General features: G+C 39.9%; 1 protein-coding gene and 1 pseudogene across 1 annotated transcript in view; both read left to right on the top strand.

Annotated features, from left to right (window-relative positions):
* Positions 1-214: 214 nt before the first annotated feature.
* Positions 215-22,771, top strand: part of SLC35G2 (solute carrier family 35 member G2) — a 61,593-nt gene continuing 39,036 nt past the window's right edge. The window contains exon 1 of the mRNA XM_037828011.1: positions 215-348. The gene's annotated coding sequence lies outside the window, so the exon portion shown is untranslated. The remainder of the gene's footprint in view (positions 349-22,771) is intronic.
* Positions 20,982-21,762, top strand: LOC119527701 (annotated as a pseudogene).

Here is a 22,771-nt window from a genome sequence, read left to right as displayed (position 1 = left end):
TTGCTTCACACCACCTCTGTCAGGAGGGAGACTAAAGGGACTCGCGACGGGCTTTAGACGCTTCCACCTCGTGGGGAGGGAAACCCCCTGGGCCAAGGCACAAATCCTGGGCGCCCCCGCGGTCCTCAGTAAGCGCCCTGGCGGCGACAGCGGAGAGCGCAGGCGCAGTGGCCGCGCCGGTGGCGCCCCTTCCCCTCCCGCCCCTCCCGGCGGCCTCCGCTGCCCCGGCCGCGGATTTCCTCGTGGAGCGCGCGGCGGCAGCAGCTGGCTCCAAGGCTAGACTAGGCGCGTGGCAGCGGGCAGCCCCGGCCGGAGCACGGGTCGCACCTTCCTCGCCGCGACTTGCAGGTAAGCGGGACCCCGGAGCCAGCCGGCAACAGCGGACTGGGGACCTTGTCCCTGTCTGCCCGGGCGTCCCATTGGGAAGGAGTGGAAGAAGACTGCGAACCCCACCCACCTGCGTTCAGCCGCCGCGCCTAGTGGGCAGAAAGCCCCTTTTTGTGTGGGAGCTGGGCCCGGGGCTAGGCGCCCCGCTCCCTTCATAGACTTCTACCCGGGGTTCTATACGCATCCTGTAGGGCCGCAGGACCCCCAGTTCTCTGCACTGCTTTCCTGGAGAGCCGGGACATAAGTCGGTAGAGGCAGCATCAGCTATCCTCCCGGTGCCCCCATTTCCTGTCACCGTCGCCTGTCTGGGTCCTCTCCCAGCCTCCGTGATAAAGGTTAGGGGCTATCGCTTTCCTCTCGCTCAGGAGCTTACCCAGACATGGATGAATTCCGGTGGCGTCATGAGATAAATTTCAAATACCAGCTTTTAGAAATGACTTATGGCTGTAGAATTATGGACAATACTTTGTATTTTTCACTACTTTCTTGTTTCATGTCCATGACTTTTTAGCGCGAGTCTGTATGGGTTGAGATTTTCATGGTAAATAAACGGTTTGTAGAAATATTTTCCTCATGAGAGGGGGGCAAGGAGTTGTGCGAGGAGGGGCCGGGCTACCGCCGAGTGTGGCAGCTGGAGACGCAGAGCAGTGCGCTCAGTCTCCTCCAGCCACCGGGAGGAAACCAGGAACCCTCCCTGATCACCCTCTGGGCGCTGTAGAATTTCTACGCCACCTGCGCCCATGTGGCCGCGATTGAGAGTAGAAGGAAGGGTCATGTTGGGGAGGGTGGGAGCAATGCCCAGACCTCCTTCTCCGTCCAGGTTTCACAGGGCTCCACCAGGAGCGAGACGAAAGCCCGCGTCCTTGTGACCTAAGGGGCCGACAGGGCTGGGGGCGGATAGGGAGGAGCGGCCTCCGCAGGCGATTCCGCCGGAAAAAGCTTTGAACAGAGTTGCCCATGTCCGTGGTGCTGAAGAGTCTCACGGGACCTCGCCGACTGAGTTCCCTGGCCACAGTCTCCCTTGCGCTTCGCCTGGGCATCTTTACCAGAAATAGCCTATCTCCACGCAGATAGCCAGAGTAGAGCTGGCCAGACGCTGAAACCCTATGCAGGCAGTTGTTGCCAGTTTGCTGAAGATACCATTAAGCAGTAAACAGGCAAATTGTGACTTGCCTTAGGGGTGCAGATAAAGCATATGCGTAACAGATTTGGCTACCTATGTGCAAGCCCACAAGGTAACCATACTCTCACATACAAACACATAGAATGCATGTATGTCTTTATACACACAAACATAACGCACATGTAGGTACACTTATTCCTTTTCAAAGCCATCACATGCTACAAGTCAACACATTTTCCAGAGCCTATCTATCTTTATTTTTTGACATCTCTGGTGTTTCTGAACTCTGCAGAACCATTAATTTTTATAATACTGTGTTCTAAAGGCACAGAGCCTGTGGGATGGAGTGTTTTGTGTTTTGCTGAACAATTAAGTATTTTAATTCTAGAACAAAGCTATTCCAGAAAGACCTAAATTTGATAATGATACAAAAGAAAAACAAAAACAAAAACAAACAAAAACTTCTAAAGGAAGTTTAAGCAAAAAGGATTAATGTAAATTTAATACAGAATAATATCTAGGTAATAATCTTACAGAAATTTATAATCTGGAGAAAATATGACTGAGATACATCATAATGCAGGGAATTTCAAATATACTTGTGGTATATGGTTTGTGAAGCTCTTAAAGAATACAAGTGTTTTTCAAAATGTTGGTATCTTTTTTTTTCATAAAATGTGTGCTCATTTTAAGAAATTTAGCTAATAGAGAAACACATAAAACCAGAGAAAACTATTGTAAACAGATTTTCTTTTAGATGAGCACACATGCATTTAAAATGGACCAATCCTCTATTGGTTGCATTCTCACCATATAGTTTATTAATAATCTCTTAACAACCAATACATATAAAACTAAGTTATTATCATTGAGGATTGTATAATATTGCACTGAGTGGATAGAACATAATATTTAGGTATTTCCGTTCTTTTTGTTTTTTTTTTGCTATTATTCTGCAAATAACATCTTTGAACAAACATTTGTGTACTTGTTTGATTATTTTCTTAGAACAAACTCCTGGAAATGACGTTGAGGGTTCAAAGGTTAGGTAAATTTTATTTTTTGATACATTAATTGGTATCATTTACTTTGTTCAATTGTTTATTTCCTGTCTTCTCCCAGGTGGTATTCTTCCCTGTGTTCTCAGCATCTACAACAGTGCCAGATACATGAGTGTTTAAGAAATATTTATTGGAAGAATACACATTTCCAGATTGTGCTACAGAAAATGTGTACAAATATAAACACTAAATTAGTGTGTTATTATCTGCACTCTCACCAAAATTAGGTTTTATCATTTTTTTAAATGATTTTCCAATTGGAGAGGCAAAAAACATCTTTTCATTAATTTATTAGCTATATTTATTTCTTATTTTGTGAATTGCTAGCTCATATCCTTATTTTTCTGTCACTGTGCTTATATTTTTCTTATTTATTTGTAAGAGCTCTTTGTACACTAAGGACTGCTATATATGTTGCATTTTTTCTTGCTTTTTATTTTTTTAACTATGCTTATGGTATCTTGTGTTGTATAGAAATTTTTCATTTTTATGCAAATACATATTTTTTTCTTTACAATTTCTGGCATTTATACCAGTCTTGCACCTCTCTATAATAATTTTTTTTACAGCTTTGGATAATAAAAACAATGCTGTATTGAACATTCTTATAATATACCCCTGTATACTTGGATACATTCCTAAAATGAAATTGATGCATCAGGGAGAGTGCACATTTTACATTTTGGTGCATATTGATCAACTGCCCTCTAAAAATCTTGTACCAATTTGCTGTGCAACCAATATGCAACCAAGACATTTTAGAATCTTCACTCATCCTAGAGATAACCAGCCTTTTGCATTTCCCTCATGTATGAGGCAAAAAAGATATCTCATTGTTCTTTTAATTTTGTTTCTTGTGACTTTTACAGAAATTGTGCATCTTTTCATATGTTTATTGTTCATTTGAATTTCTTCTTTTGTGAATTACCTATTCATGGACTTTGCCCAATTTTCTTGTTTTTTTTTAATGCAATTTTATTGAGATGTAGTCACATACCATACAGTCATCCAAAGTGTACAATCTGTTGTTCACAGTATCATCATATAGTTGTGCATTCATCACCACAATCAATTTTTAAAATATTTTCATTACTCCAAGAAATAAAATGAAAATAAGAATAATAATAAAGGTAAAAGTCTGAAAGTACAAAACATCTCATTCTCCCCCCATTATTCATTTACTTTTCGCCCCCCTTTTTTCTACTCATCTGTCCATACACTGGAGAGGCTTAGCCTCTCCTCTGCAGTGACAAGCTTCATAAGGGCAAGCCCCAAGATGAAGGGCTTGGCCTACTACAATGGTAGTCCCCAATGCTTGCGAGAATATCAGGAATTCCCCAGGTGGGGAAGTTTAATATTTCCAATTTTACCCCAGTCCCTCAAAGGGCTTTGCAAATACATTTTTATTCTCTGCCCAAATTACTCTGAGATATATCAGGGCTACATGTTAAGCTGTACAAACTAACCAGATCTCACCCCTTATTCAAGTTTCCATGTAATTATGGTGTTTGAATGAACTGACCATACAAGTTAACTTACATAGCATGCTACAGAAAATATAGATTTTTTCCACCAAATAAACATCAGTTCCTTCATTCTTACATAGAAGTTAAAATTTTAAAATGCAGTCAATATCATCCTTTTCCCTTTAGTCTGGTTAATCTTAGTCCTAACCAAGTCCATTTTGTTCATATCTCTAATTAAAGTCTGATCTCTTTTTCCACTTCTTTAACATTTTCTGTATGGGGTAATGCTGACATTCATAGCTGCCGAACTCTGGCTCTGAGTCTCAGGTGTCAAACAGATACCCAAAGTTCCAGGGACTGACCAGGTTATACACAAACAGCTCATCATCTCAGAATTTAGAAATAACCATTATAATTCATGAATAATCTGACTGCTGTAAGAGCTTACAATCTAGGAACCTTTACCATAAGCCTTTCCCTGATAACCTATGCTCTCAGATTCAATTCTCAGAGTTTGTACATTATAGTTAGTCCACATGAGTGAGGCGTTATAATGTTTATCTTTTTGATTCTGGCTTATTTCACTCAACATACTATCCTCAAGGTCCATTCCACAAGTTGCATACCTCACATCTTCATTTCTTCTTGCCGCGGCTCAATATTCCATTGAATGTATACACCACAGTTCACCATTCCGTTGATCAGTCAGTGTACCCTTGGGTCACCTCCATCTGTTGTGAATTGTGAACACTGCCACCATAAACACTAGTGTGCAATGTTCTCTCATGTCCCTGCTATCAGTTCTTCCAAGTATATACCAAATAATAGGGTTGCAGAACCATATGGCAACCCCATAGTTAGCTTCTTGCGGGGCCACCCTGCCCCCTAGATGGGCTGCACCATTCTACTTCCCCACCAACAGTGAATAGGTACATCTCTCTCTCTCTCTCTTTGCATCTTCTCCAGCATTTTTATCCCTCTATTTTTTAAACAGTTTTATTCAGATACCATACAACCCATTCCAAGTAAACAATCAATAATTCCCAGTGTAGTGACATAGTTATGCATTTACCTCCACAACCTATATGAGAACATTTCCATTTCTTCCACAAAGAAAGAGGAAAAGGAGGGGAAAATGACAAATAAAAAAATAAAAGTTTGAAGAAAAATAAAAATAAAGTAAAATACGATGAAAAGGTCAGGCAATACCACCACCACCAAGAATCCCATATCACTCCCTTATAACCCCCTCTTATATATGTTTAGCTTTGGTATATTGCCTTTTTTTACAATTATTGGAAGTATCTTAGAATGTTACCATTAACTAGAGCCCCTAGTTTGCATTGATTGTATTTTTTTCCCTTGTACCATCCAATTTTCAACCCCTTGCAATGTTGACATTTATTTGTTCTCCCTTGTCTAAAAACATTCTCATATTTATACATTTAATCACCATCATTGACCACTCTAGGCTTCACTAAGTTATACAATCCCAGTATTTATTTTCTATCTTTCCTTCTGGTGTCCTTTGCCCCTACCCTTCCTCTTTCAACTGTACTCACACTCATCTTTGTTCAGTGTAGTTACAATATTGTGCTACCATCACATAGTATTATGCTATCCATTTCAGGATCTGTACAAGTCTGTTTACCCTTTTGTACTCCTTCAGCATCAAATGCCCAATTTCTAACCTCTTTCTATTTCCTGATAATCTGTGTTCTCAATTTTAACTCTCAAATTTCGCTCACCAATGTTAGTTCATATTAGTGAGTCCATACAGTATCCGTCCTTTTGTTTCTGCTTAATTTCACTTAATGTGATGTCTACTGTTTACCATTTTGACTTTCGGAATTTATATGTCATTTCATTTTATTTTCTCTCTTTCTCTCTTTTCACTCCCACTAATAGTCTTCATTTCTACTCTCTTCTCCAGACCTCTCTTTCATGTCTTTTCCTATCTGCCTGTAGTCCTCCCTTTAGTACTTCTTGTAGAACAGGTATCTTGTTCACAAACTCTCTCATTGTCTGTTTGTTTGAAAATGTCTTAAACTCTCCCTCATTTTTGGAGGACAGTTTTGCCAGATATAGAATTCTTGGTTGGCAGTTTTTCTCTTTCAGTATCTTAAATATATCAAGCCACTGCCTTCTCGCCTCCATGGTTTCTCCTGAGAAATCTGCACACAGTCTTATTGCGCTGCCTTTATATGTGATGGGTCACTTTTTGCTGCTTTTAAAATTCTCTGTTTGTCTTTGACATTTGATAATCTGATTATTAAGTGTCTTGGAGTTGGTCTACTCAGATCTATTCTGTTTGGATATGCTGTGCTTCTTGGATCTGCAATTTTATGTCTTTCATAAGAGACAGGAAATTTTCAGTGATTATTGCCTCCGTTATTGTTTCTGCCCCTTTCCCCTTCTCTTCTCCTTCTGGGACACACATGACATGTGTGTTCCTGTGCTTCATGTTGTCATCCAATTACCTGAGACCCTGCTCATATTTTTCCATTCTTTTCCCTATCTGTTCTTTTGTTTGTAGGATTTCAGATGTCTTGTCCTCCAGTTCATGAATCCTTTCTTCTGCCTCTTCAAATCTGCTGTTTTGTTTCTCAAAGATGTTTTTCATCTCTTTTATTGTGCTTTTCATTCCCTTTAAGTTCTGCCAATTGTTTTTTCAAACTTTCAAGTTCTTCCTTATGTTTGCCCAGTGTTTTCTTTATATCCTTCATCTCTTTTGCCATATCTTCCCTCAACTCATTAATTTGATTTTTGAATTGATGTAGCATATTGTTTGAAGATCTTTAATAAGTTGTTTCAATTCCTGTATCTCATTTGAAGTGTAGGTTTTTTCCTTTGACTGAGCCATATCTTTGTTTTTTCTACTGTGATTTATAATTTTTTGTTGTCTAGGTATCTGGTTTCCTTGATTACCCCAATCATATTTTCCCAGACCAGATGGGCCTGTTCTCAGTAGGGTGTAATCAGTATCAAGTTGCCCTGAGGATGAGATCCAGAGGTTGTCAGACTTCCCTGTGAGGCCTGTGGGTGCTGTGCTTTTCCTGTCCTGCCCAGCAGGTGGCACTTGTCAGCCCACAGCTCCCCACCTGTGTAAAGAAGTGCATTGCCTTTAATTCTCAGTAGACCCCATCCCTGCCAGGGGTTAAGAGTGTCAGAAGCCAAGCTTAAGTTATTTCTGTTTTTTTACCCCCCAAGCCCTAGGGTTTGAGTTCTTTGAGGGAGGGCAGCCACTTGATCTAGGCCCTGCCTCCCCCTTTTCTTAGGAAAGATAAACCCTTTAGGGATTTATCTCCTACTTTTGACTTCTTCTTTTGTCTCTCTAACTATCTTAACTCAACCCTTGCCTGGGTCAGCACTGACAATTGAAAATGCCTGAGGCTTTCTCTAATGAGCTACTTAGATTGAGAGGAAAAAAAAGGAAAAAAGAAAGAAATCCCCTTTTCAGAGCCAGTCACCAGCCCCTCAATTACCAGTCAAGAACAAGAGTTGGTGCCAGGTTCTATGTGTCTGTTTTCTTGGTACACAGCCCTTTTCCAGTATTCTGAGCTCAGCCAACTCCAAAAGCATCTGTTTTTATTTATTTATGTTTTTTTTTTCCCCATTAGCCCTGCTTGCTCTTGCTGCGAGGAACCTCAGGTTCCTTTCCTGCCTCTCCGGGTGTATCTGTGCTCATGGCTTGTATTCAGTAGTCCAAATTCGTTAACTAAAATGACAGTTGGAGCTTGGCTGAGCTACCTTCCCTTCCTCCTAGCAGACTGCCTCTTTTTCCCACAGGGAAGTGTTTCAGCTCAGCCTGCTGTGTCAGTGGTGGAGGGTCGCCAGCTCTGCAGTTTGGGGAGCTTTACTTACAGTTCTTATGCTGTGATCTCAGCTGTTCCACCCATTCCAGACTGGTGTACAACGTGTAACTGGTCACAGATGGCCCTCAACAGTTGTTCCAGACTATTTACTAGTTTTGCCTGGCTATATGTTAGTTGTTCCAGAGGACTAACTAAATTCCATACCTCCTTGTGCCACCATCTCACCCCACCTCCTTCTTGTGTTTTTGAGAGCCCTTTTTCTATGAAAGATGTTGACCCTTTGTTGTATTTTTTTCTAGTTTGTCGTTTCTTAAAAAATGTTTTAATGGTTCCTTCTTTTGTACAGAAGAGTTAAATTTTTGGAGTCAAATATGTCAGCCTTTTCCTTTTGATATCTTTTGATGACCTTGTGTAACACTTAGGAAGAGTTCCCAACCCTAAGTTTATAAAAATATTCCCTATAGAGAGAAAGAGCACAATCAAGTTTACTACTTAAGACTAGAATGCAGAATCATATTGTATTTAGATAGTCACTAATTCTGTTTCTAAATACTATCAAATAGGCTTTGTCTCCTGTTTGTGTTGGTAGACCTGTCAGTCAGCAGTCAGGTGGTGGGTAGTTGAAAGCAAAAGGGCCTAAACTGAACAAGGCCCCAAATCATACTGATTTCATTTAATTAATATGGCTGACACTTCTGTTTTAGATATTAGAAATGGGAGTTAGCAAATTCAGTCACATGAGGAAATAATATTTGGGGAATGGCAGGGAAATTGACATATTAATAAATCACAAATACTGTATTTTCATACTTTCATGTAATTTAGTGTCTATTCAAAGACACAGGATTGATAAAGTCCAAGAGAACAGGTACAGATGTAAATATACCCAATAATCAGGTATAAGTTTGATTGTAGCTAATAAAGTTAATTTTCACAATATCTTAATTCAAATGGAAGGCTTTTAACTTAGATTGCATTGCTACCGATATTTCATTTCTCCCAGCTGCTCTTTGTGGTTGTTGGCCTATCTAGTAGTCTGACACTCTGTGGTTATCACAATGGGGATTAGACCCTCCCCAGTTGCTTGAGAAGTCTTTGCTTCCTAGTGACTGAGTAGGAATATAATTTTTCAGTTTGGGATTAGAATTTGCTGGTAATATATGGCTGTATTCATATTCTAACCAGGTCCTTCATTTTTTTTTCTGAGCAATTTTAAACATTTTCTTGGTGCTGAGAGTCTTATTTTATTTTCCTTCTTGAGGCCACCTTTCACCAGGATGGTACTCTTAGACACTCTGATAAATTGCTGTTCCAGATAGTTGTGGGCCATGGAATGTCTTCCTTCTTATTTTATGGTTCTCTTGCCTATTTTGATTATAGAATCAAGTAATGTCCCCTCCCCCACCATCACACATATTTTTTTCTGTCTTTCTGCCCTTAGTAATATATTCTCCAGTAGTCAGAGTGTTACATTAACAGCCACTGTCTGCTGGCCACTGGCATGGCTGTGGGAAGGACAGTGATAATCAGATTTCACAACAGTACTTCTTTCTCATTTTTCATTCATCTACTTTCTGGTCTGGACTCAGCAATATCATTCTACTTGATAGGGAGATGTCAGAGATGAGCTGCAATCACAGAGCTTTTTTCTTCCTTTGTATCAGTAAATGTTAATATACATACATAATTTTAAAATTTGGTACTTATATAACATTACAGATGTTAAAATTGTTTCTACACTCCAGGTTCTTTTATAATTATCACTGAAGTAGAATTATATATGATCAGTGGGTATATATAATACTTCACGTGCACTTAACATTATTTCATAGCTATAACCCTATGTGAACTCAGTCCACAGGCCTATTGTCTTTTTTTAAGTTTGTTTAATCATTTCCTGACTGTATCAAAATCACATGCTTTGTACCTCTCTTTCCTTTTATATAAGATCCCAGAGTAGCAACAGCTTTATTTAACTCTGACTTTTACTTTAAGAATTTGATGAAGGAAAGGAGAATGTCTAGGTGATCTAATTTCCTATTTATTTTGCCACCCTGGCTGCTGTTTAACTCTTGCTGAGACACTGTTCTAAATGCGGGTGAGAATCCCAAAGCTGAATGAAACAGCCAGATACTTATATTACTTCTTGAATTCCATTGATTCAAAATTAGGAAAGAGGAGGTAAAGGTAAGTAGCAGAATGTGGCAACCAAAGTTCTGCAACACAACTAATTAGGTCCAGAATTTGAGATCTCTGGTTAAGAGGGTGATTTTTCCCAAACAGGCCAGCTATGCCAGAGGAGTCATTCATTCTCCAAACGTCCATTGAGTCTGGTACAGTGCTAGGACCTGGAGATACCAAGAAAAAGATAAGGACATAATTCCTGCTCTTGGAAAGATAACACTTTAGCAGGGGCTAGTGTTATATACACAGCTCACAATGACACAGTGTGTCAAGGACTATAACAAAATCCTGTAGAAAATGTTCTAGAACTGAGGGGAGGAACAGATTGTTCAGTGAGAGCCTTATCCAAGTAGGTCACCAGGAAGGTTGCAGGAGGTAGGAGTTTGCCAGAGATTGCTTTGTTGGGTAGTAAGTAATTTGTGAGTTTAAATTGTAACGAATGTGCTGAAAGGTGATGTTGAGCTTCACTTTATTTATTTATTTATTCTCATATTTATACATTTAATCACCATCATTGACCACTCTAGGCTTCACTAAGTTATACAATTCCAGTTTTTATTTATTTTTTGGAAAAAGAGGAAATAACAGTAGTGCTTACCTTGTTGGGGTTCTTGTGAGATTGAGATAATACATGTAAAGTACTTGGTATAAGCCTAGTGCATAATAGTTTAGTCTATTTTTCTTACCTCTCTGTAGAGTTGCATGCAAATCACTCTGGACAAATGATATTGTCAGATCTCTCAAGGGTAAAAGATTATTTAAACTCTTTGTCTCTTCCGAATCTGTGTAATATCTCTCCTAATCTAGAAGTTTCTGTTTTAGTTTAGCTTAAATTCTAACCTGCTGATTTTTACAAATTCTCACACTATCCCAAAACAAGATAGGTCTAGTCTAGAATTGTCATTACCCTATTTACTTGTATAATTTCCTTCCTTTAACATACACGGCACTTGTTGCATCTGTTTTTGGCTCTTAAGAGAAGTCTTAGGTTTCTTAAGAGAAGTTTTAGGTCTTCTTAAGCTTATCTCTTGTAATGTCTTAGCACAGCGTCTTCCACATCATAGGCATTTCAGACTGAAAGAAGGACTAAAGAACACATGAGTGCATGAGGTTTCCAGAATAGCTGGTGTGATCTCAGCGATCTCAGGTTGCCCTTACTGAAATGGAATCCCCTCAATAGGGGAGAGTGTAGAAACTGACATTTATTCAGAGGAGAGCGGTTACGATGGTGAGAAGTCTGAAAGCCACGATTATAGTTTTAACTATGGAATAGTTGAAAAATGAGGGGATATTCAATTTTGAGAAGAGAAAACTTCTGGTAGAAGGCCTGGATGGGGAGGATAGGAAATAGTAGGTCCTTATATTTAAATGTTGTCATGTAGAAGAGGAAATCAATTTGTGAACCCAGAGGACATATGCAGGAACAACTTCTGGAAATAACATGGAGAGAGATTTTAACTCAAGTTAAAAATAATTCTCTAATAATCAGAATGACTCCCAGTTGGCTGCTGTGCCAGTTTGATGCATTATGTTCCCCAAAACGCCATTATCTTTGATGCAATCTTGTGTGGGCAGACATGTTAGTGTTGATTGGATTTTGGAATTCTTTGGGTGTTTCCATGGAGATGCGACCCACCCAACTGTGGGTGATGACTCTAATTGGATAGTTTCCATGGAGGTGTGGCCCCGCCCATTCAGCATGGGCCTTGATTAGTTTACTGGAGCACTATATAAGCTCAGATAGAAGGAGCAAGCTTAGTACAGCCAAGAGGGACACTTTGAAGAATGCATAGAAGCTGAGAGAGTAGCTGCAGATGAGAGACAGTTTGGAGACGGCCATTGAAAGTAGACTCTTGCTCCAGAGAAGCTAAGAGAGGGCAAACGACCCAAGAGTGACTAAGAGTGACATTTTTGAGGAACTGCACCCTAAAGAGGAATATCCTGGGAGAAAGCCATTTTGAAACCAGAACTTTGGAACAGACACCAGCCATGTGCTTTCCCAGCTAACAGAGGTTTTCTGGACACCACTGGCCATCCTCCAGTGAAGGTACCCGATTGTTAATGTGTTACTGTGGACACTTTATGGCCTTAAGACTGTAACTGTGTAACCAAATAAGCCCCCTTTTATGAAAGCCAATCCATTTATGGTGTTTTGCATTTTGGCAGCATTAGCAAACTAGAACAGCTGCCTTGAAAAGTAGTTTCCTGTCATTGTAGGTATTCAGTCAGACACTATACTGTTTGTTAGGGATATTGTAGAGAGTATACTTACTTGCAAAGGAATTGGAGTAGATGAACCAGGCTCATTTTCAACTCTCATGGTTTTTAATCTGCGTATATTATTACAGTATCACATATTGTTATCCTATATTAAATATACATGTTACTATATATCATATGGATATATAGTGTATATATGCATGTGATATTTTCTCATTATTACCACTATTATCTAAATTAATGAAAGGTGAAAATCTCTATCTTGATTATTTAAAAAAAATTGCTAACATGTCTTTTGCTTGGAGACACCAGTTTGTAAGATATTCTCCTACTTGAACACTGTTTGTTTAAATTACAATAAACAAAGTTTAAATTGTTGTTAGAATCTCAAGTACAAATAAGTACTATTTCAATTTCTTAAATCTAAAAAGAGAAAACAAATAAGTTAGCCAGAGTCAACTTTGCCTGATTCAGATGAATTTTATATTTAAAGTTCAGAAGTTTATTACCATTACAACCTTCATCATCATCATCCCCATCATAGCTAACATTTATTGAACATTTCTTATGTGCCTGGTTCTGTTCTAAGCATCTCACACATATTAACTCATGTACTTTGCCCAACAACCCTATGAGATAGGCTCTGTTATCCCCAATTTTTTTTTTACTTTTAATTTTGAAATAATTTCAAACTTATAGAAAAGTTGCAAGTATAGTACAATAAACTCCTGTATATCCTTCACCCAAGTTCTCCAACTGTTAACATTTCATAACATTTACTTTGCCATTCATAATTTATTCAGGTAAGAATCATAAAACAAGTGAATAAATTATTACTACAATGATTGCCAAATGATGATTTTTTTCTAATTCTAGTACTTTTTTCCATTTACTAGCTGGTATTCTATTGTAAGAAAGAGCTTTTCCTTTGTCCTTATTATTTGTTTGTTTATCTATTTATTTACATCAGTATGGACTTGTGTGTTTCTGTCTCATTCAGTGGCTTATAATCCATCAATATCATTATTGATTTTGATGCTGAAATTTTCCCAAATTTGGCCATTGGAATCTCCTTCAAGCTGGTTCCTGTGTCTTTTTGATGTGTCTGTAGCATTCTCGGAGGACTTCCTTTCTAGTGTAAGAAGATGGTTCAGGCTCATCTTGTTCTTTTCCTGCCCCAATGATTACAGTTATTTCATCAACTATTTCTCCAAGGAGTCCTGGTTCCTTTTAGAATCAGGATCTGGAGAATGCTTTTTTAGAACTAAGATATGGGTACTAGATGTGGTCATTGCTACTGGGATTCATTGCTTTTAGTCCATCTCAGCAGACAGACTTAGGAAATGCACAAATACACACATGCATCGATATCTCTTTCCATATGTATCCATCTATAATATTAAAACCCATGAGTTTGCTCCAATATCTCTAACTCCACTCCAACACTATAGAATTCAATTTAAGCTTCACCCTTTTCCTATTTATAACATCATTCTTTGACAGTGAGAAATCTGGCTCCCTTTATCCTCAATATATTTAGATGTTTACTGATTTTCACTGCGTGTGGCCAGTCTCCTGACCTCACTGGCCACTTCCTTGTTTCCAGCCCCTCCTCAGCACTGGTCCCACTAAAGCCAACAGTTCCTCAGCCCTGACCACCTCCTTATGGCCTTAAATTACAAAGCTAGAAAGTGGTGGAGCAGGAATTCAACCCTAAAAACTGTTAATTACTTGACAGAGAAACCATTATTGGGTTTTCTAGCCCAACGGGTCCCTTTATAAACCTTTATAAACCTGCTCTGAAGATGCTGAAAGGAAAGGGGCCCTTGAGCTATTGCGATAAAGATTTAACCAGGCAGAGTGGCAGCCTCTTGGGGATTGCAGGAGAAATTTGGAGGTAGCCAGATGCTGCCTCCTGATAAGAAACAACAGTGAGGGGATTCTCTAAAATTGGTGAGGTTTGGGGACCAGACAACCAACTGCCTCAGCACTACAAATATCTCATCACATTCTGTCACTATACCAAGAGCTCATTTCATTGACATAAACATATCATTGTGCTATATTTCTAAAGAGGGAAATACTGCTTTTATTAGCAGCCTCTTAAATTGAAATTCTAGTGGATGGATGATAGTTATCTGCTGTTTTAGTGCTGACTTCATTTCCTGATCCAGAAGATCAGAAATCTGTTCATGTTTTAGAGAGCAGCATGAGGTCCATCTGTTCAGGTCAGATTTTTCCACATTAACATGAAGATTTATGAGTTGATAACTTATGTAAGAAAACCCAATGGTAATTATTTTATATTCTTTGCTGCCATTTGGAATCTACATTATATTTTTGGTTAGTCATCAAAATACAGTGATATGCACACAAGCAGATTGAATTAATTCTTTCAAACATATGATAAGGCATCCTCAGTTTCTGCAGTGTTTCACCTCTTTGAGTTTGGGTACTGGACTCCATCCATTCAAATTCTCTCTGTAATATGGTCTGTTATCCACAGTTTTCCTTTTTACAGGAGACACAGAAACACAAGAGCTACATTTGGCTTCCTGAGAGACTATTCTGGTCTGACTGAAGTACAGAGAAATGATTTTTTTCCTCCCATGAAAATAACCTGATTTTTAAAATTTTAAAATAAATACATATTCATGTAGAAAATTAAACAAAAAGTAAAAAGAAGAAAATGCAGAATAACTCCACCATCCACAGGTGTAAATAAATAGAATCACACCATGGATATTTTTTATACTATTTTTAAACTCAACAGTATTGGGTGGCTACAAAATATTGTATTGATATTTTATAATCAGTTCCCCATTAGTGGACAATTTAGGTTATTTTCCAATTTTTCATTGTGTAAGGAAAGTCATGATGATTATTATCCTTGCATGTACATCTTTGTGTATTTTACTGGTGATCTCCTTAGGATATATTCGTGGAGATGGCATTACTGGGGCAAAGAGTACACACATTTTACATTTTGATACATGTTGTGGATAAAATCAACTCTTGATTAGGTGGATCATATACAATGCCCCTGCCAATGAAAGGACTTAGTAAAGTCTTTTTTCAACCTTTCAGTAGCATTTTATATGTATGTGTATATATATATATATATATATATATATATATATATATATATATATATATATTTTTTTTTTTTTTTCTTTCTTCTACAGACATTAAAGGAATGGAGTGATTTTAATAAATCTTGGTATGCCACTTATCCAATCTGGCATTGTCAAGTTTCTTTCAAATTTGGCTTATAGTTTGGTCTGAAACAGGTGGCATCTGGTCACCTTTCTTACCATATCTTCATTATTTAATGAAATGTAGTATATGGGAGAAGCTACTGAGTATAATTTCATTAGTGATGCATATCTGTGAAGAACACTATGGAGAATCAGTTATGATAAACCAAACAAAATTTGTAAAATTTTGAATATATTCCTTTGGTATTTCTGTAAGTCTTGGCCCCTAGAGAGATTTCAGGCTTGGCTTTCTCATGGATAAAGAGCAGCATGAACAGGACAAAATGTGAGCAGGTGGTATGTATAGTGTTTGAGGGATTCGAGAGTAGAGTCTGTTGATCCTGGGGTGTTTCTTTTTTGTTAGGAACTGATGCATATTCTCAGGGGTTGGCAGGCTTCTTTGAACTCAGTTGGGCTGTTTGTTCTCTCATGAGAGTTAGGTAACTGATAAGCAACCAAGAAGTACAACTCTAACAAGTATATTGGAACAGCCCGGTAATCTGTTTCGCATTTAATTAGCATACTACCTAATCGGTGATTTAACTACTCGAATACATACAAAAAGATAAGAGAAATAGAAAAGGATCATTTATTCCTGCCCCTTCCCCTTCCAGCAATGGCTTCCTGCCATCCTTAACAGATTTCACCCCAGCACAGCTGAATTAAGAGGTGCTGATTCACTGCAAATTGATTGTTTGCTTTTTTTTTTTTCTTAAGACAGTAAGAAAGTGATAGATGATAACTATGTGTTCATTGAGAATGGCATATTCTTGCAAATTGATAAATCCACTGCTTCAGAGATTAGAAAGGCTCTTTCCTGGAAGGGTAAGTGTCGATTATAGATGGTGAAAGACTCTTGCATTCCAGCAAGTCTTTAACTGCTAGCCAACACATTCATCACAGTGTGCCAGGATGGATTTTTAAATGGCACAACATAAATTGCTCTGCTCCAAATTAGGCATCATTGCCTTCACACAAACCAAATCAACCTGCCTGTTTGAAAACTGCCACATAAGGAAAGCTCCCCCCGCCCCCCTCCAGCCTTAGTTAACCTTTTCCTTTCCTGAAAGGTTCATTACAGACTACTAAAGTCGTTAACCACCATTGTGTCTAGAGGAACCAGGCTTCTCACTTAATTTTGCCTATACGACTAAGAGGCCTGGGTGATTCCAGGCTGATGGTAAGACTGAATATTTAGCTGATTCTAATCAGACTGATGACTCTTATCCATCCTTCCCCTTTCCATACCTTCTGCTGTCACTTAATTCTTTCCTTTTGCTCAGTCCTGTCCCTTCCAGAGCCAGTTGTTGACTCCAAGAGAAAAGCTCTTGGCTATCCCTTCCCTAACTTTCTGCTCTAGAACTGTCAGCCGAATCTCCAGCTCAAAGCCCCTCAGGTATAGTTTTCTCCCCTTCTATAACTCAGACAGACAGCCCAGCAAAATCCTCAGGCCTTTCTTCCATTCTCCCATAGCCCAGTTCAGCCCAACCTTTCCTAATCCCTCAGACCACACTATACCTTGCTCCTCCCAGCCTGGCCCATTCTGGAATCCAGTAACTGTTGCCTTTCCTAGTTTAACCATGCAGTCTTCATCCCCAACCCTGCTGGCCTCATCCCCAGCTGCATCCTACCTAGTTCAGTCCTGTCAGAGAACTTTGTCCCTCACTCTCTCAGTCAGTTTTTGCTTTTCAGCCCAGCAAAGGACTCTCTTTCACCTAGGTAACCCTCTCTTAAGCTGATTTTAGCTAACATGCTGAGGAGTTTATTACTCAGGCTGGAGTGCCCCAAATCTCTTCTAGCATGAAATGAGTGACCTGTCATCCAGTTCTGGTGCTGCTGTGCATCTGTTAGCACCACAGGGAGTCTTGCTTACAGAGGAAGTCACCACTGACCTGTCACCAGCAAGGTACGGTGATGATGATGGATTTAGATGAATTCATCCACATTCCTGCCCTGGCTCTACGAGATGATACACTACGAGATGGTTGACAGAGTTAGGTGGTGTAGCCAGCAGTTATGGAAACAGAAAAGCTAGCTATTGCTACAGCAATACAGAGCTGCAACCTATTTAAAGAGTGGACTATCAAAGTAAGAGCACAAAACCAGATCCCAGAATGTGACAAGGTTGCCAAGCCATAGACTCTCAGAATAAAATAAGTTGTTTTTTTCTCAGGAACAAGAAGCCCATGGATAGAGTGATGGAATTTATTAATTTTTGAATCAAATTTAATTTCAGTTTCCTACTAGTCAATAATGTGGATGTAAAGATCAGAATTTATCCCAAAGAACCCCCAAAATAATATTTTTAGGACAAATACCTAACAGTTACCACCATACAATCATGTCCACAAATTGTGTGGAAAAAAAAACACCAGTTTATAGTCAATTTAAAGTCCAGTCTAAAATTATGTCTCTTTTACTCTGGAAAATCTAAAATGTGGAAGATAATCACTTGTGGCTGGTATAAATAAAAAGTACTAAGTAATAAGGCAATCATTTTAATATGGGATTTAATAAAATGACATAATACTTGTGGTAAATATTCATATGAATACTTTGAAGTATTTTGAAATAAATAAGACACTTTCCATATTTCATAAAGGTACTCCTAATAATATTAACATTTATTGTTCTTATATTAATTCAAAGTATATTTTATTCTAGCCCCCAAAACATTTTGAAAATGGAAAAAATGGTTTAAAAAAAACAATAATTTTTTAGTATTTTGTATCCTAAATATTCAATGCCAGACTTTTGGTGAATAACCTTAATGCATTTGTTTCAGTCAAATTTCATTGCCACTTCCTTATTTCTTCCACACTGAGTGATTCAGGATTTGCTTGGGAAGACAAGGAGGTATGAGGAATGACGTTCAAGCACTTTCCTATTTTTAGACTGAAAGTTCTTCGATAATGTAGCTCAAATTAAAGTTCCCTCAATTTAAGAACTTTTAAGAGATGCTGACCCCTCTCCCAGGTGAATCTTGGCTGGGTCATTCTGGCAACCCTAGGAGAGCAGGCAGCCAAGAGCAGGCAAGATTTACAGCAGGGATTCCTCAGGGATCTGGAGCCAGTGTCCCCAGCACAGACAGGTAGACTTGTAGCTGGGTGGCAAAGATTACATGTGAGGACATTCTCAAGGAAGAGGCCAGGGCAGAAATGGGAGAATGAACAACAGAGCCTATGGTTGTAACAGCTGATAGCAGGGTAGCACAAAATTCAAAAAGCAGTTGTAGAACGCAGTTCAGGACTGAACATTTATTTGTCCAATCAACATTTATTAAATGTGCCCTGTGTGCCAGGGACACAAATAAGTGAGAACTCTCTTGTCCTTCATGGAACTCATGGACCACAAGTGAGTTTACGACTTGAGTGCTCCCCTTACATGATGTCTAGACCTGTTGAAGGAGTGGACATGGCAGATTAAAGGAGTCACTTTGGGCTGTGCACAACCCAGAAAACTCGAGATGTGCTGACAGGTCCTGCGGGTGTGGGAGGAGGTGGAGTCAGGCTACAATGGCTCTTGCCCTCTCTGTGGCTCTGAGCTGTCTTAGAGGAATACCTTAATCAGAGGTCAGAGTGAATTTGTCCTGAAATTTGCTAACTGGGCCTAGAAGAAGATTTGAGTAGATGTGTTTGGGACAGGGTGTGCAAAACAGTTATAAAAGAACAAATGTGCTTTGATAACTGCATTTTCAGAAAACTGTTATTAATTACATGAAATTTAAAGGTTCCCCAGTCAAAGATTACTTGAAGGAATTATTCAAACTGTGTCCTAATTTGTGGTCCTAAGTCTTTATTTACCAGAGTTGTCATGTATTCCTTCAGTATGAGCTCAAAGTGCTATCTTTAAGGAAATCCTGTGCTGTTACTACCCAAGAGTACCAACCAATTCTGGCTGACATCTTTCAAAAATTGATTCTAGCTTTCTTGATAAATTGCAAGTTATTTTCTCAAAACAATAAGGACATAAGCCAAATGAAAGCAAATTGTGTACTATGAGTCACTGTAATACACTGTCCTGTCACATCAAGAAAACAGGTAATAGCAATTTAAAGCTATGGGATCATCAATATTATCTTGTCTTTGATTCATTAGCCAAGCATTGTATGTGAGTGAATACTCTTCCTGTAAATTTCAAAATATTAATGCTTTAGTGAAGTCTGTATTAAAATAATATTGCTAAAAGCAGAGTAGGCAGGAGAGGCTTCTTGACTATGCTATGCAGTTTTAAATATTATACGGTATGCCAGTGTGTCTGTGGATCTGACAGGGTGTTTTAGTTTCAGGGCTGCTAACACAAATACTATGCAATGGCTTGTCTTAAACAACAGGAATTTATGCTCACGATTTTTAGTTCTCACACTGCAGTATTCTGACCTTGTTTCTGCTGTCACATCTCCTCTGACTGACTTTTCTGCCTCCCCCTTTCCCTATGATTACATTGGGCCTACCCTGATAATCCAGGATAATCTATGTATTTAAAAGGTCAGGTGATTAGCAAACTTAATCCCATCTGCAACCTTAACTCCCCTTTGTATGTAAGGTAACGGTGCTGGGTTGAATGTATTGTGTCCCCCAAATGCCATTATCTTTGTGGTCTTGTGGGACAGACGTTTTGGTGCTGGTTAGATTTGCTTGGAATGTGCCCCACCCAGCTGCGGGTGGTGACTTTGGTGGGATACTCCCATGGAGGTGTGACCCCACCCATTCAGGGTGGGCCTTGATCAGTGGAGCCATATAAAACATGCTGACTCAAAGAGACTGAAGGGAGTGCAGCTGTGAGTGACGTTTTGAAGAGGAGCAAGCTTGCTACAGAGGAACGTCCTGGGAGAGAGCCATTTTGAAACCAGAACTTTGGAGCAGACGCCAGCCACGTGCCTTCCCAGCTAACAGAGGTTTTCTGGACGCCATTTGCCATCCTCCGGTGAAGGTACCTGATTACTGATGTGTTACCTTGGACACTTTATGGCCTTAAGACTGTAACTGTATAGCCAAATAAACCCCCTTTTTATAAAAGCCAATCCATCTCTGGTGTTTTGCATTCTGCAGCATTAGCAAAGTAGGACAGTAACATTAATAAATTCCAGAGATTAGGACCTGAAAAATGGAGGGGTGTGGTGGGAGGCCTAGTACAAGTGGCTGCTTTGCAGTGTGGCACAGAAGAGCTTGGGTATTAGAATAAGACAGACCTGGCTCCACCATTAACTGTGACACCTACTAACTGGCAAGTCATCTGACCTCTCAAAACCTATTTCCTCCTCTGTAAAATGGTGATTACAATACATACTTCATAGCGTTCTTTTGGACTTAAAGTTTTGCTTGGCATAAGGCCTGACACAAAAAATTGCTTTGAGCTCCACGCACTAAGAGCCAGGCCCAAGTGTGTCGTCGTCGTCCCACCCCCCACCTACGTGCGGGCTTTCCTGCTCCAGCACCTGGCGTGCGGCTGCAGCTGGCGATTTCAAGATGAGGTGCTCCCTGTCGGGCCACGAGCTGCTCTGCCGCCTGCTCAAGCTCCAGGTCTACACCCGCAGCTAGACTCACCAGCAGCAGGTCGGTGGCGGCTGAACTTTCGACTTCGCGGAGCTGGAGCAGCACATTGTGCCCAGCACCAAGAATCCGCACCAGATACTCAGCAGGCTCATCCTGCGGCACGTCAACAAGTCATCCGAGCACGTGCTGCGGCACACCCAGGGCGGGAAGTACCCGAGGGCTCTGTGCAGCTATGAAGAGGGTCGGAAGGGTGTGGGGTTCGTCCCCGCCTGCCCGCTGCACAAGAGGAGGAAGAGCGAAGGCTGGATGGACGGCGATGGGCCGCCTGGCAGAGGAGCAGACTTCTGGAAGCCCGTGTGCATGAGGAGGAGGGGCCCAGAGCGACGACAGCATGACAGACTTGTACGTACCGGAGCTGTTCACCCAGAAGGCCTCCGGGAGGACCGAGAATGGGGACCACACCGGCCCCATTTTGACGGAGAGTGAGGACCACCAGGAGAGGCCCACGGGGGAGGACAGCAGTGGGCTCAGAGGCAAGACCGGCGTGGCCCGGGCGCAGGACCCGAAGCACGGAAAGAAGCAGTCGGGCTCTTTGAAGAAGTTCAAAAGTCATCATTGCAAACCTAAGAGCTTCAGCTTTTTGAAACATTTGGGTTAATAAAAGATAGCTGGAGAAAATGCATCTTGAAAATCTTAAGGGAAATCCTTCAGCTCTTGTTCCCTCCCTGTTCCTGCATCAGGCTGCCATGGGCTTCTGAACTGCTGGGGTTGTGTCAACAGTATCTTCTCCACGACTCATCTTTGTCTCCTGCCCCCCACCCAATAGCAGGGCTGCGGGGCCCTGTTCAGCAGGTGAAGGAGGAAGCAGCAGGTAAAGGAGGAAGCAGCAGGTACCCTGAGGGAAGAATGCTATCTGGACAGGTCTCCATCAAAGCCAAGAACCTGGCTCCCTGTACCCTGCAGAGGCAAGCCCCGGACAGGACCCTGGGTGGGGAATAGCAGAGGATTACACTGCTTACAACAAATGCCATTATTTATTTTGATATATCCAAAAATCAAAACTTTTCAAACACAACTAAGATATAAAATACAGCATAAAGTGAAATTTATACTTATTTCCCACATAAATTTTCTGAAGTTTTTTTACTGGGAAAAAAAAAGAAATTGCTTAATAAATACAGCTGTCAAAATTAGAAGATCTAGAGCCATATTCAGGACCAACGAATCTGAAAACACATTTCAGTTGCCCGGAAGTATCTGTGCTTGATGTTTCCTATTTCATTTTTTCTTTAATTCTAATTGAATAGTTGCCTCAAATCCTTTCAATACCAAAAAAAAAAAAAAAATCTGTTGATTCTAAATAAGCATGTAAAACATTGATAAAGACACACTTCAGTTCACTTTTATTCTCAACTAGTTTCTTTTCACAGATGAAGTCTGAAAGGAGACCAAATGTGCAAACATGAACACTCCAATTTATCTCCTGTTTAACTCACAATCTTTAACTGGCCATCAAAAATCATTCATTTACATTTAAGGGGAAATTTCGAAATTGCTGTCTGTTCATTTTCACTCATGTGGCTTGTCCTGTGATGGTTATGGATCCATCTGTGTGTTAGTAAGGATCAGTGGCAGTTGGTGTTCCATTTGCCTTTCGGCTCTTGGAAAGTTGAAATTAATGAGTGACCAGTTGTGTTCAAAGTCCATTGCTGGATCTATATTAAGTAGCCATTGAAAAGGATGTTGTAGAATATTTAATGACA

The sequence above is a fragment of the Choloepus didactylus genome, chromosome 1 (assembly GCF_015220235.1).
Source record: "Choloepus didactylus isolate mChoDid1 chromosome 1, mChoDid1.pri, whole genome shotgun sequence".
Lineage (NCBI taxonomy): Eukaryota > Metazoa > Chordata > Mammalia > Pilosa > Megalonychidae > Choloepus > Choloepus didactylus.
The sequence above is the reverse complement of the archived record's forward strand: the minus strand, read 5'-3'. Positions and strand labels throughout refer to the sequence as shown.